Below are 10,021 nucleotides of genomic sequence, written 5' to 3'. Positions count from 1 at the left end.
TCGTTCTGTCCGTGACTTTCGTTATATTTGCGCGAGCGATGCTCCCGAGGGACGTACTTCTTCCAACTTCGATATTAGTTTAGAAGTGAGCCATTATTTAACTTATGCAATTATCCCCATCGATCGAGGAGCAAGTAAAAGTTTAAAAAGGTTTTCATCAATTTGTTTAATGCTAACTCGTGAAAGTAATAAAGTTTAAAACATTACTCACGCCCTTAAACTAGAGGGGTATGCAAACAATAAACCTCCATTTGGCGCGCTCCTGACAACCTCTCACGCTTCTACATTCATGCATCTCCGCATACATTCGGAAATCTTAATTTCTTGTGTATTTCATGGATCTGGGTGGTAAAAGTCCCTCTGGGGCGGCACAGACCAACACACTACTTACTCTCGCGACATCTTTTGTTAACTTTCCTTTATTCATCCGTAAGAACGGCGGTAAAGTAAGCGGTCCCTTAGTGACTACTAAAAGACTCAGAGTTTGTAATTATAGATAGATTAGAAAAATTGTTCCCAACAGAGTACTAGACTCTCCAGAGAACAAATGAATCGAATCTATAGTACACACTTTAAAAAAACAACTAGTTTGCTTCATATGTAAAACATATCAATGACATTTTTCTAATCACAAACTATATAAATACGGTCCATGTTTGCAGTATTAGCCACGGCTAGGAATTAACTGAATATGTACAAGAAGGATCACTGTTACCAGTATTTAGTACGTAAGCTGATTTATCAATGGGATTAAGTAAAGCTCGGTGTGTTAGTACTGAATCCGTTACGAGAACATTAAGGGCTATCTATTTATCTTATTATCTAATTTATTCATTTATTAACTGTCGCCCTCGACATCGATTGCACGGAATTAAAAAAAAAAACTTTATTAGTAACCTATTGTCTTCCAGAGTATGTTCTACATCCATGTCAAATTCCAAACAAACATTCATCCATCTAAACATTCGCATTTATAATATTTTTAAGATTTCTTTTGAGTGCTAGCTGTCGCTTGAATGTTTGACTATATTGAATTCGAAGATAAGAATTTTCAATTGAAAATGATTTAATTTCGTCGCTTAAAGAGCAACGGACTCGTCATCCGTTTATTCTTATTGAATTAACTTCCGCATGGAGAGATCTGAAGGAGCGAGATTCAATTTAACGTTTACTTTTGGCAGTTCGCATTTCTTATTTGGTTTAATATAAGAAAATAAACATTGCTTTGACATGAAATTGTCAACAAATGTTTTGGCCAATATTTAATTTTAAACTAGCTAATAATATTAGTAAGAAGTAAGATAGACAAGTCTATTCCATCAAACTGTGAAGTCTAGCTTAGATATTTGGGACTAGGTTCAGTGCATCTGCGGGGGTTGCGTCACATCATATTTAAATTTCACCATTACTTAGATAAAGAAATGATTAAACAAAACGAATTATTTCAGACTTTAAATAGCGTGGAAATTGCGACATTTTAAGCAACTAATTAACATGATACATTAGCGTTCAATTAAAGACCCTTTCATTAGAATTTAACCAATATGGAGTCACAAAATGGCGGCCGCTAGCTCATTATGCGAGTGCAAATTATCAAACGTGGCGAACAGCAAGCGATACTGGCGCCAAACCGACGATAATGTGCATTTAAATACAAATTAAAATGCAATAAACCTATTTTAAATTAAGCCCGCTTCGAAACAGTGTTGAATTTGCAATTTCAAATATCTGTTCTCTAATAGATTTTATTTATATAATCATGCAACAACAAATAGGTAAAGTGACGTGATAGAAATAGCTGAAACTAAAAGCATTTAGAAAGTACATACATTTGAGTTTTGATTTGGGCTTTGGACACGTCTCTTACTCGTTGATTTGAGATGCTGCGACTAATTCATTAAATTATTACATATTTCGAATCATGCAATGAGAAGAGTTACATCTCTTAAGATATATCATAGAGATGTAACTTGTTTCGTCGATTTTCTTACTTTTTATAATAATATAAATGTAAATGTTTGTATGGATGGACGGATGAATGGATATTAGAAGGTATCTCCAGAACGCTACATGGATCTCGCTGAAATTTGCCATAGTTTTAGAACATAACCTGGAAGAACACGTAAGCTACATATTAAGTTTTTTTTTTTAACTCCACTCGGGCGAAGTCCCGGGCATCAGACTTTATATAATAATAAAAAAGTATAACTACAATTAATATTAACGTTATTTCTTTTCAGATTATCGGTGAGTGTTTCTACATTTTAACTTGATTAACACCAAAGGTGTCATAAATCTAGCCGGCAAACACTTTTATAGCTCAACCGTAATTCTGACAACTTATGGCCAACGCTAAATGAGTACAGTTAACGTAGTACTCAACGTAATTTACAGAGTGAAGCGCCAATAGCCTAATGATTAAGGGTACGGATTTCCGATCATGAGGTCGGGGGTTCGAATCCCGTCATTGGACTATTGTCGTAAACAATCTTAGCACATGCGTAGAGCTTAGTTGGAATGTTATAAGAAGTATTAGAAAATGTGTAAAAATTTGCTACTATTTAAAAAAAATAGACCTAAGATAATTTGATAATTAATTTTCGAATCCGATTAAATTTAGACTTTAGCGTACCGTTTTGGGACCCCCTGTATGTAGCTTCTCCCAGAGCTTAGGGTACTCTACCTAGTGACCCCTAGCTTAGGGTAGCCTCCGAGCCTGTCAGTGGGGACGTATAGTGAGCTGATGATTATGTACCTTTTCCAGAACTTATCCATATAGGTTTACTCTGAACATAATTATAATATTATAATAATTGTATTTTTAAATGCAGTCCCGTAATTTTAAAAGTTCATTACAAACTTATGACAATACAAATCTTTCTTCTTTACAATAATAAAGTATTATAGATTTTATTAAAGAGCATAAAAAGTAAATCAAAACATCGAAGATACTGCATCAGTGTATAAAGCTATTTAATTAGTTGAACACAATGGCTGGATCTCCATTCATTCGTCGTAAAGTTAAATTAAATTCGGTTCGTCCAATGTCCCCTCCCCTTTCACAGTTAGCGGGAACTTTATCCCAGCTTTATTAAGCGTGGTATAGAAGATGCGCTATAAGTTATAACGTTGCATTATTTAAGAGATATTTTTGGATTTAAAAGTTTGATAGTTATTTTTCCATGATAGTATTTTGTCTCTTGTAGTTTACACTGCCAAAATACTTGTATAAAACAAAATAACGTCTCCCGCGTTCTTCTTGATAAAACAGAAAAGCCAATACTACTGTTTTACTTGTATTTTATCAGTGAAAGTCTATCTTTACAATGGTCTATGGACGGTCTTGATATCCGTCACTATTCGTCAGCAACAACTTAGGGTCCTTTTTCTTACCCTTCATTCCCACGTGCGTTTTTTTGTCGCGCGTTAAAAAAGCGTTGCAGTAAGAATATTTGTTTTATATGCTAAGCATTTCCATGTATCTGGTCTGGTCTGGTATTATAAGGTAGCGCTTTTTAAACGCTTTTTTATCGCGCAGTGTTGCATTTTTAGTGCTGGGCGAATGGAACAAGAGTAATTTTAAAGTGTCGCACGCGACGTGAAATTAGCGCTCGTACAAATGCGGGCTTTAAATTTGGACACACATCTGCAGTTCCTCAAGGGTTCCTGTACACATATACAAAACTTTGTAATAGTGTTAGCTTCATTCAACGTTCAATTGCATGATAATTAAATGACTTATAGGTTATTGACGCAGCCTAGAGCATTAATAGGATTCAAGTAAACAGGTTCATAAGCTGTTTATACTAAGTAAGCAGATTTGTTAATAGAATTAACATAAACCCGTAGTCGTCTTACTGAAGCCTCAATAATCATAACACCTTATTGTCACTCGTCGGTACATATAGGTAAAACAATATGTAAAACGAGCAGTCGCCCGCGACTCCGTCCGCGTGGATATATAAAAAAACTTAATTAGTGTAGACTATGTGTTAATTTCAGACTATGTTCTATACGTATGCCATTTAATCGAGATAAGTTCAGCCGTTCTAGAGATATCTTCAAACACCCATCCATCCATCCACATCACATCCATCTAAACATTCGCATTTATGATATTAGTAAGTTAAATAAAAAGCAGGTCTTCAAGGCATAAATTCGAAAAAAAATGAATAAATAGTATCCTATGTCCGTCTCCTGAATCTATGCTATCTTCTCACCAATTTTCAGCCATATCGGTAAAGCCGTTCTTGAGTTATAAGTAGTGTAACTAACACGACTTTCTTTTATATATATACTCGTAGAAGATTGGAATGTCTGTAAGTGACGTTAAAATGTATATTTCGCGATTTATTAATTAAAGTTTATCTGTCCGCATGTTTGTTTCGGGTAATCTCCGAATCGGGTACACCGATTTTGATATATATATAGGTCTTGCTGTAAGGTAGGTTATGTTTGCGCGAGTAGCTTATTTTTTATTCTGCGTTGACGAAGTCGCGGGCAACCGCTAGTGTTAAATACAAAGCTTTTTTGTCTGTGGTAATGAAAGATAAGCTCATGTTTCTACCAATAATAGATTTAGAGATAAATTCGATATTTAAAAAAATATTTTCTTTTATCAAATAAATGAAACTAAGCCTTTATTTAAAAGTTTTTAAAATGTAATTTTGAACATAAAAGTATTTTTAGTAAAATTTTAAAGTAAGTCACATAAAATCTATCTCGAATTAAAGATTCATAATCAGTTAATTTAAACTCAATCTTCAATCTTCGATTCGTTTTAAAGATTCGAAAATATTTTAAAAGGGTATTATTTTGAGCGATGTAAAACTGAATCGCATAAATCATTCCGACAGTCGCCCTCGAAGCCTTCGTAACGGAAACGGAAGTAGTCACGGCGCCGGATATGACGCAAGCTTGCTGACAGTTAATATCCTGTTATGCATCGCATCTCGCTTGACACGCCATTATGAACCGTATGACTGATGAGATAAGGTGCAATTTTATGAAAAAATTAAATTTGCAAGACTTTCCTCGTAACATCTGAAGTTCGAAAACTTGGTATGTATAGTCCTATTCAATGGAAATGAGGAATTATATGTACACATATCACTGGCTGACAATGTCATTTAGTGTCTATGAAATTTATGTTGAAAAGTTTTTGTGTTTAAAATTGTTTATACTAAAATGTCTGTTTTCAATAAGCAATTATCTTATTAATATTATAAATGTGAATGGTTAGATGGATGCATGTTTGTTAGAAGGTAAGGAAATTTGGCGTAGACGTAGAACATAGTTTGGAAGAACACAAAGACAACTTTTTTTTTTCTCAGTAGTATCGTTATAAAGGTAAATTTTTTAGATAAGTTTCTTATAATTTCTAAAATTGAATCGACTAAATCGTGTAGGTATTTTGAAATCATCGTCTACCAATTACCCGATCGCACATAATTTGCATGGCAAGAAGTCATCTTAACGAATATCGGAACTTCACACCCGATCTAATTCAAGAGAATGATCAAGCGTGGTACAGAATCCAACCATTCATCGAATGACGGGCGAAATTCGAACTTTTATCCTTCCTTTTTTGCCCCACAGGAGATTCATGTGTACGAAACCGTACAGTAAGGTTTGTTTGCTATGTTTCAACTTTGTAGCGTATCTTGTAATAGCATATTATGCATTATACCAGGGGTTCATAAACTTTTTGAATACGATGCCCTTTGGAAAACGAAGTATTTGACGGAACCCTAAACTATAATAAATATTTGTTACGATGTATCTTCAGAACGGCTTCATGGATCTTGGTGAAATTTGGTGTAGATATAGAACATGGTCTGGCAGAACACAGGCTACTTATGATTCCGGAAATGTACACGGTTCGTACGATAAGTTTAATTTAAATAATTAATCGATAACTCCGCAACGGTTCAACATAATATATTGAAATTTGGTACAGATGTAGAACAAAGTATCGAGTAACCCATGAGATATTTTTCACTCTTTTTTTTTAAAGTTAGTACTTGTATATTTACTTATAAAATCTTATATAGAATACATTCGTATGTTGTAAGTGTACTAGTATCTTGCAGCTGTCGATTGCCACATACGCCTCATCGATTTCACTGTAAAAGCATTTCTGTTTATTCAGGCACGGCTTTTACAAAGGAGAGACGGAAAATTCTGTACCAGTTGTTCTGAAAAAACATTTGTCATACATGACTAAGCGTTTCTTATTTTATGTTAAAGAAAATGACAGGAATATGTTTCCGTTTACATGCTTCAGCAATGGAACCCCAACTAATTACTTGCCGTAATTTTAAATATTACTATTTGTTTAAGAAACATGTAAGTAATAAAATTAAGCTTATATTGTATGTAATTGTTCACGTGCAAGATTTTAAAATAAAAAAAAAATTAAGAGCTAGCTGTCGACTGCGAATCCGTCCGAAAACTTATATAGTAGCCTATGTGTTAGATATACCTTCAAACAAACGTCCATCCGTGTAAACATTCGCATGTATAATATTAGTAAGATTAAAGGCCATGTCTTCTTCGCAATTTTTATTTAATAAATTCCATTAATAAACATCTTAATAAAACATAGAGTATAGCTTACCTGTTGAGTAAGGCCGAAAAGAAATTAAGTTTGCTTTTAATAAAAATGATAATTAATTTTGCTGCCAAAATGGCGGGAAACGCCGATGAAGCTTCCAGAACATTCTACGGTAAATGAAAGTGTTGTTTATTCTTTTATCGTTGCTTTTCCTTTTGTGTTCACAAAATTTTGTTGAGACCCTATTTGCATTCTGAATGTTCAAATATTACGTAGATTTTTTTTATGAAGTGCGTCAAACTTTTTATTACTTTGTACCTTTTGTAGTCTTACGATGTGGCGCTGTTGTCGCATTAAAAATACCTAGGCACAAAAATAGAAAACGACAAAACGGCACTTTAGTTCCAGTATTGTGAATAGATCTAGATGAGTTTGTCGCACTCTATAAGAACGTTTTAGTTAATTGTTACTTCTAATCTAACCTAACCTAACCTAACAAGTCTAAAGGAAATTTCATTTTACAAACAAAATGGAAACTTTTTTGGACAATTCTATGTAAACATAGTCGAAGTCCATGTAACGTTCATTATTGATTCCCCTTCATTTGTTTTCAAGAAATTTTATTAATTCCAGCACGCGATTAACTAATTCATCGTTACTTCGGTGGTCAAATGTACTCTGATAATAGAGGGAGCCACTTTACTATACGACGTGGCTTATCCACTATATCTTATAATTATCCTTGTATGTAGACTTATAGCTTTTATATTCTATTAGACAGGGTTGTCACAAGAAAAATATCCTAATGTAATTGTTTTATTTTATTGCGATTGTCGACTGTTTTTCGAAGAGAGTGAAAGGGACGACTATATGCTTTGAAGTGTGCCGTCTGACTCATCAGATCGCATTTAATGTAAAAAAAAATCAATAGTCTTGTAACTTTAATCATAATTTTCTCTGCAATGAAATATTACGGTATCTAATTAATGTAGAAATAAATCTTATTACTTTTGTAGAAAAAATAGTATAATTAAGTAATTAAATACAGGTATTTAACGTAAAATTAATTAGTTAGAAATTGAAATGTTTCATTCATGAATTTAATAAATAAGACTAAGAAGCAAATGAGTTGAAGTGTTAGTAAGGGTCCTTTTCGACGGATTTAATTCTATCGATTTGATGACATACTACAGATGAACGATTAAAAAAACTCAAAAACGACAAGGCGAGAGATATGAGACGGGATCGCACCAAATGAAATCCGTAGTCTCTGCGTACCGCTTTAAACTACGGGTTCTTTTTATAGGAAAAGGGGACAAACAAGCAGCGGGTCGCCTAAAATTATTTCTCGGAAATGAACGCTGCGCCAGAATAACCGCAGATGCGTTGCCGGCTTTTAAGTGAGGTGTACGTTCTTTTTCTTAAAGGTCTGTAAGTTGTAACTTGGAAATACCATTAAGAACAGAGTATTCCACAACGCGGCTGTGCGAGGCGGTTCGATCTGTGTGTGTTAATAAGACGAGACTTTTTGTATTTCTTTTGCTTTCAATGCTCTTAGAACACTTGAAGGATAATTGAAGAGGCTTTGTTAACGCCTCAGCTAATGACGTGGCTTGTCAAGTGCACCTCCTGATTATCCTGCGGACTTTCGCAAGCCGTGACATAGCTGTGAAAATAATAGGGTTGCCACAAAGAATATTTTTATGTACAGTCAATGGATTCCCACGAAGTTGCTTTATGTTGTGGTTATCTTTGCAACGTAAGCGTCAAATGACATTTAACTAAAATAGGAAAGGATTTAGTGACGTATCTACAGCCATATTTGCATTGCCACCCTACCAAGATGCGTCTGTAACATTGTAAGGGTTACTAGTACAACATAGAAATAATCGATATAAAGCAAGAGTCCGTATCCGATTCAATATTTTTCGTAGCATTGATTTTCAGCTATTTGTGACAACCCTGAACAAGCTAATTCCATTGAAATTCCGTTATGCGGCTCGAGTTATTATGGTGCATTGAACTCGACGCGTATGACACTTGTACGGCCTCCAGTAAATAGGGTGTGGCTTGCGGGTTTTTATATACGCACTTCTAGAAACTTCGAGGTGTAATATAATATTATTTTTGTAATTAATAAATGAAGCTTTAATTACCAATTAAAACATAGAATTTTAAAGTTGCATCACGTTGATAAATTTCGTTACATGAAAGAGAAGAAAGATACAATTTAAAATGAATAAGAAAAAGATGAATATATTTTCGTACTCCTTTTTTTATTACACAACTAAGGTAATAGGATAATTGAAATGTATTTCTAAATTGTTAGCACTTTCCTGAAATAGATGGAAAGCTTTCGATAAGGGATACAAGCAATTGTTCAATTACTGGTGATGTCAGTTTTGACGCGAGAGAGTTTCGTAGTGCAGCCCAGTTAAACTAGTTTGACAAGTTTCACCTACCCACATCTAAAGTTACTATTCTATTCTCTTGCTATGTTTGACTGATCAAAGGATCAACATTCACCCCTATAAATCGCAACGGAAGGCAGAAACTATAATTTTTTATAAACTAAAACGTGGAAAACGAATAAGCTATCGTTTGAATTCATTAAAATATCAAAGTCAAAGTTGTTCATAGACATCTGCATTTGCAGATACGTTTACGACAGAGAAGGGGATGCACAGAAATATATTTCACCTTTCTATAAGTGATCTGCCAAATCCACCTCTCTTTCAAAAATAATAAATATTTTGAGTAAATCGCCCTAAAATATAACCATGATTGTCAAATACAACAGACTAATAAATATAATAGAAAATAATTTCGCGTACAAATTTTACTACCCTTGCAAATTTAAGGAGAGTTATCTAGTCTAACTTTCCAAATATTCCAAAAGGATTCATTACCTAAAAGCAATTCGATTTAACAAGATTTTAGTTAAAGATTTCATCGTTCGGTGCGCAAACACAAAGTTAGTTCCAACGATAACGAAATGTGTTCGTGCTACAGCAGCGTTCGGTGGCAGATTTATGACTTACTGCGTTATGTTGTAACATCTGTGTAAAGTTGTCATTTTACAAACATATTTTTCCGATTTGAAATAGAAAAGAATCGACTTTTATGTATTTTAGTGTACATTTCTTTATTCAACGTTTTTAGCTGCATAGAATATTTTATTAACCTCTAAATTCAACACGATATAATTATACTAAACGGTAGAATGTAACACATAATATGTAACATAATACTAATACACTTAATACTGTTAAATTCCGAACATTCTTCTAACAATACACAAAGATGTAGACAGGTCGCCCGGCGAACCCCGAGCCATACATCACGCGGCCATCTGTCATGTTCCCTAAGGGTAATGTCACGCGTGTTTACTCCCGGGAAGGTTTATTAAAAGGACTACGTGTCTGATAGTTTACTAGGTCTATGGTACAAGGAAAATTGTATTCG

This window comes from Papilio xuthus, unplaced genomic scaffold (genome assembly GCF_000836235.2).
Source record: "Papilio xuthus unplaced genomic scaffold, Pxut_1.1 DF827870.1, whole genome shotgun sequence".
Classification (NCBI taxonomy): domain Eukaryota; kingdom Metazoa; phylum Arthropoda; class Insecta; order Lepidoptera; family Papilionidae; genus Papilio; species Papilio xuthus.
This window is presented reverse-complemented; position numbering follows the sequence as displayed.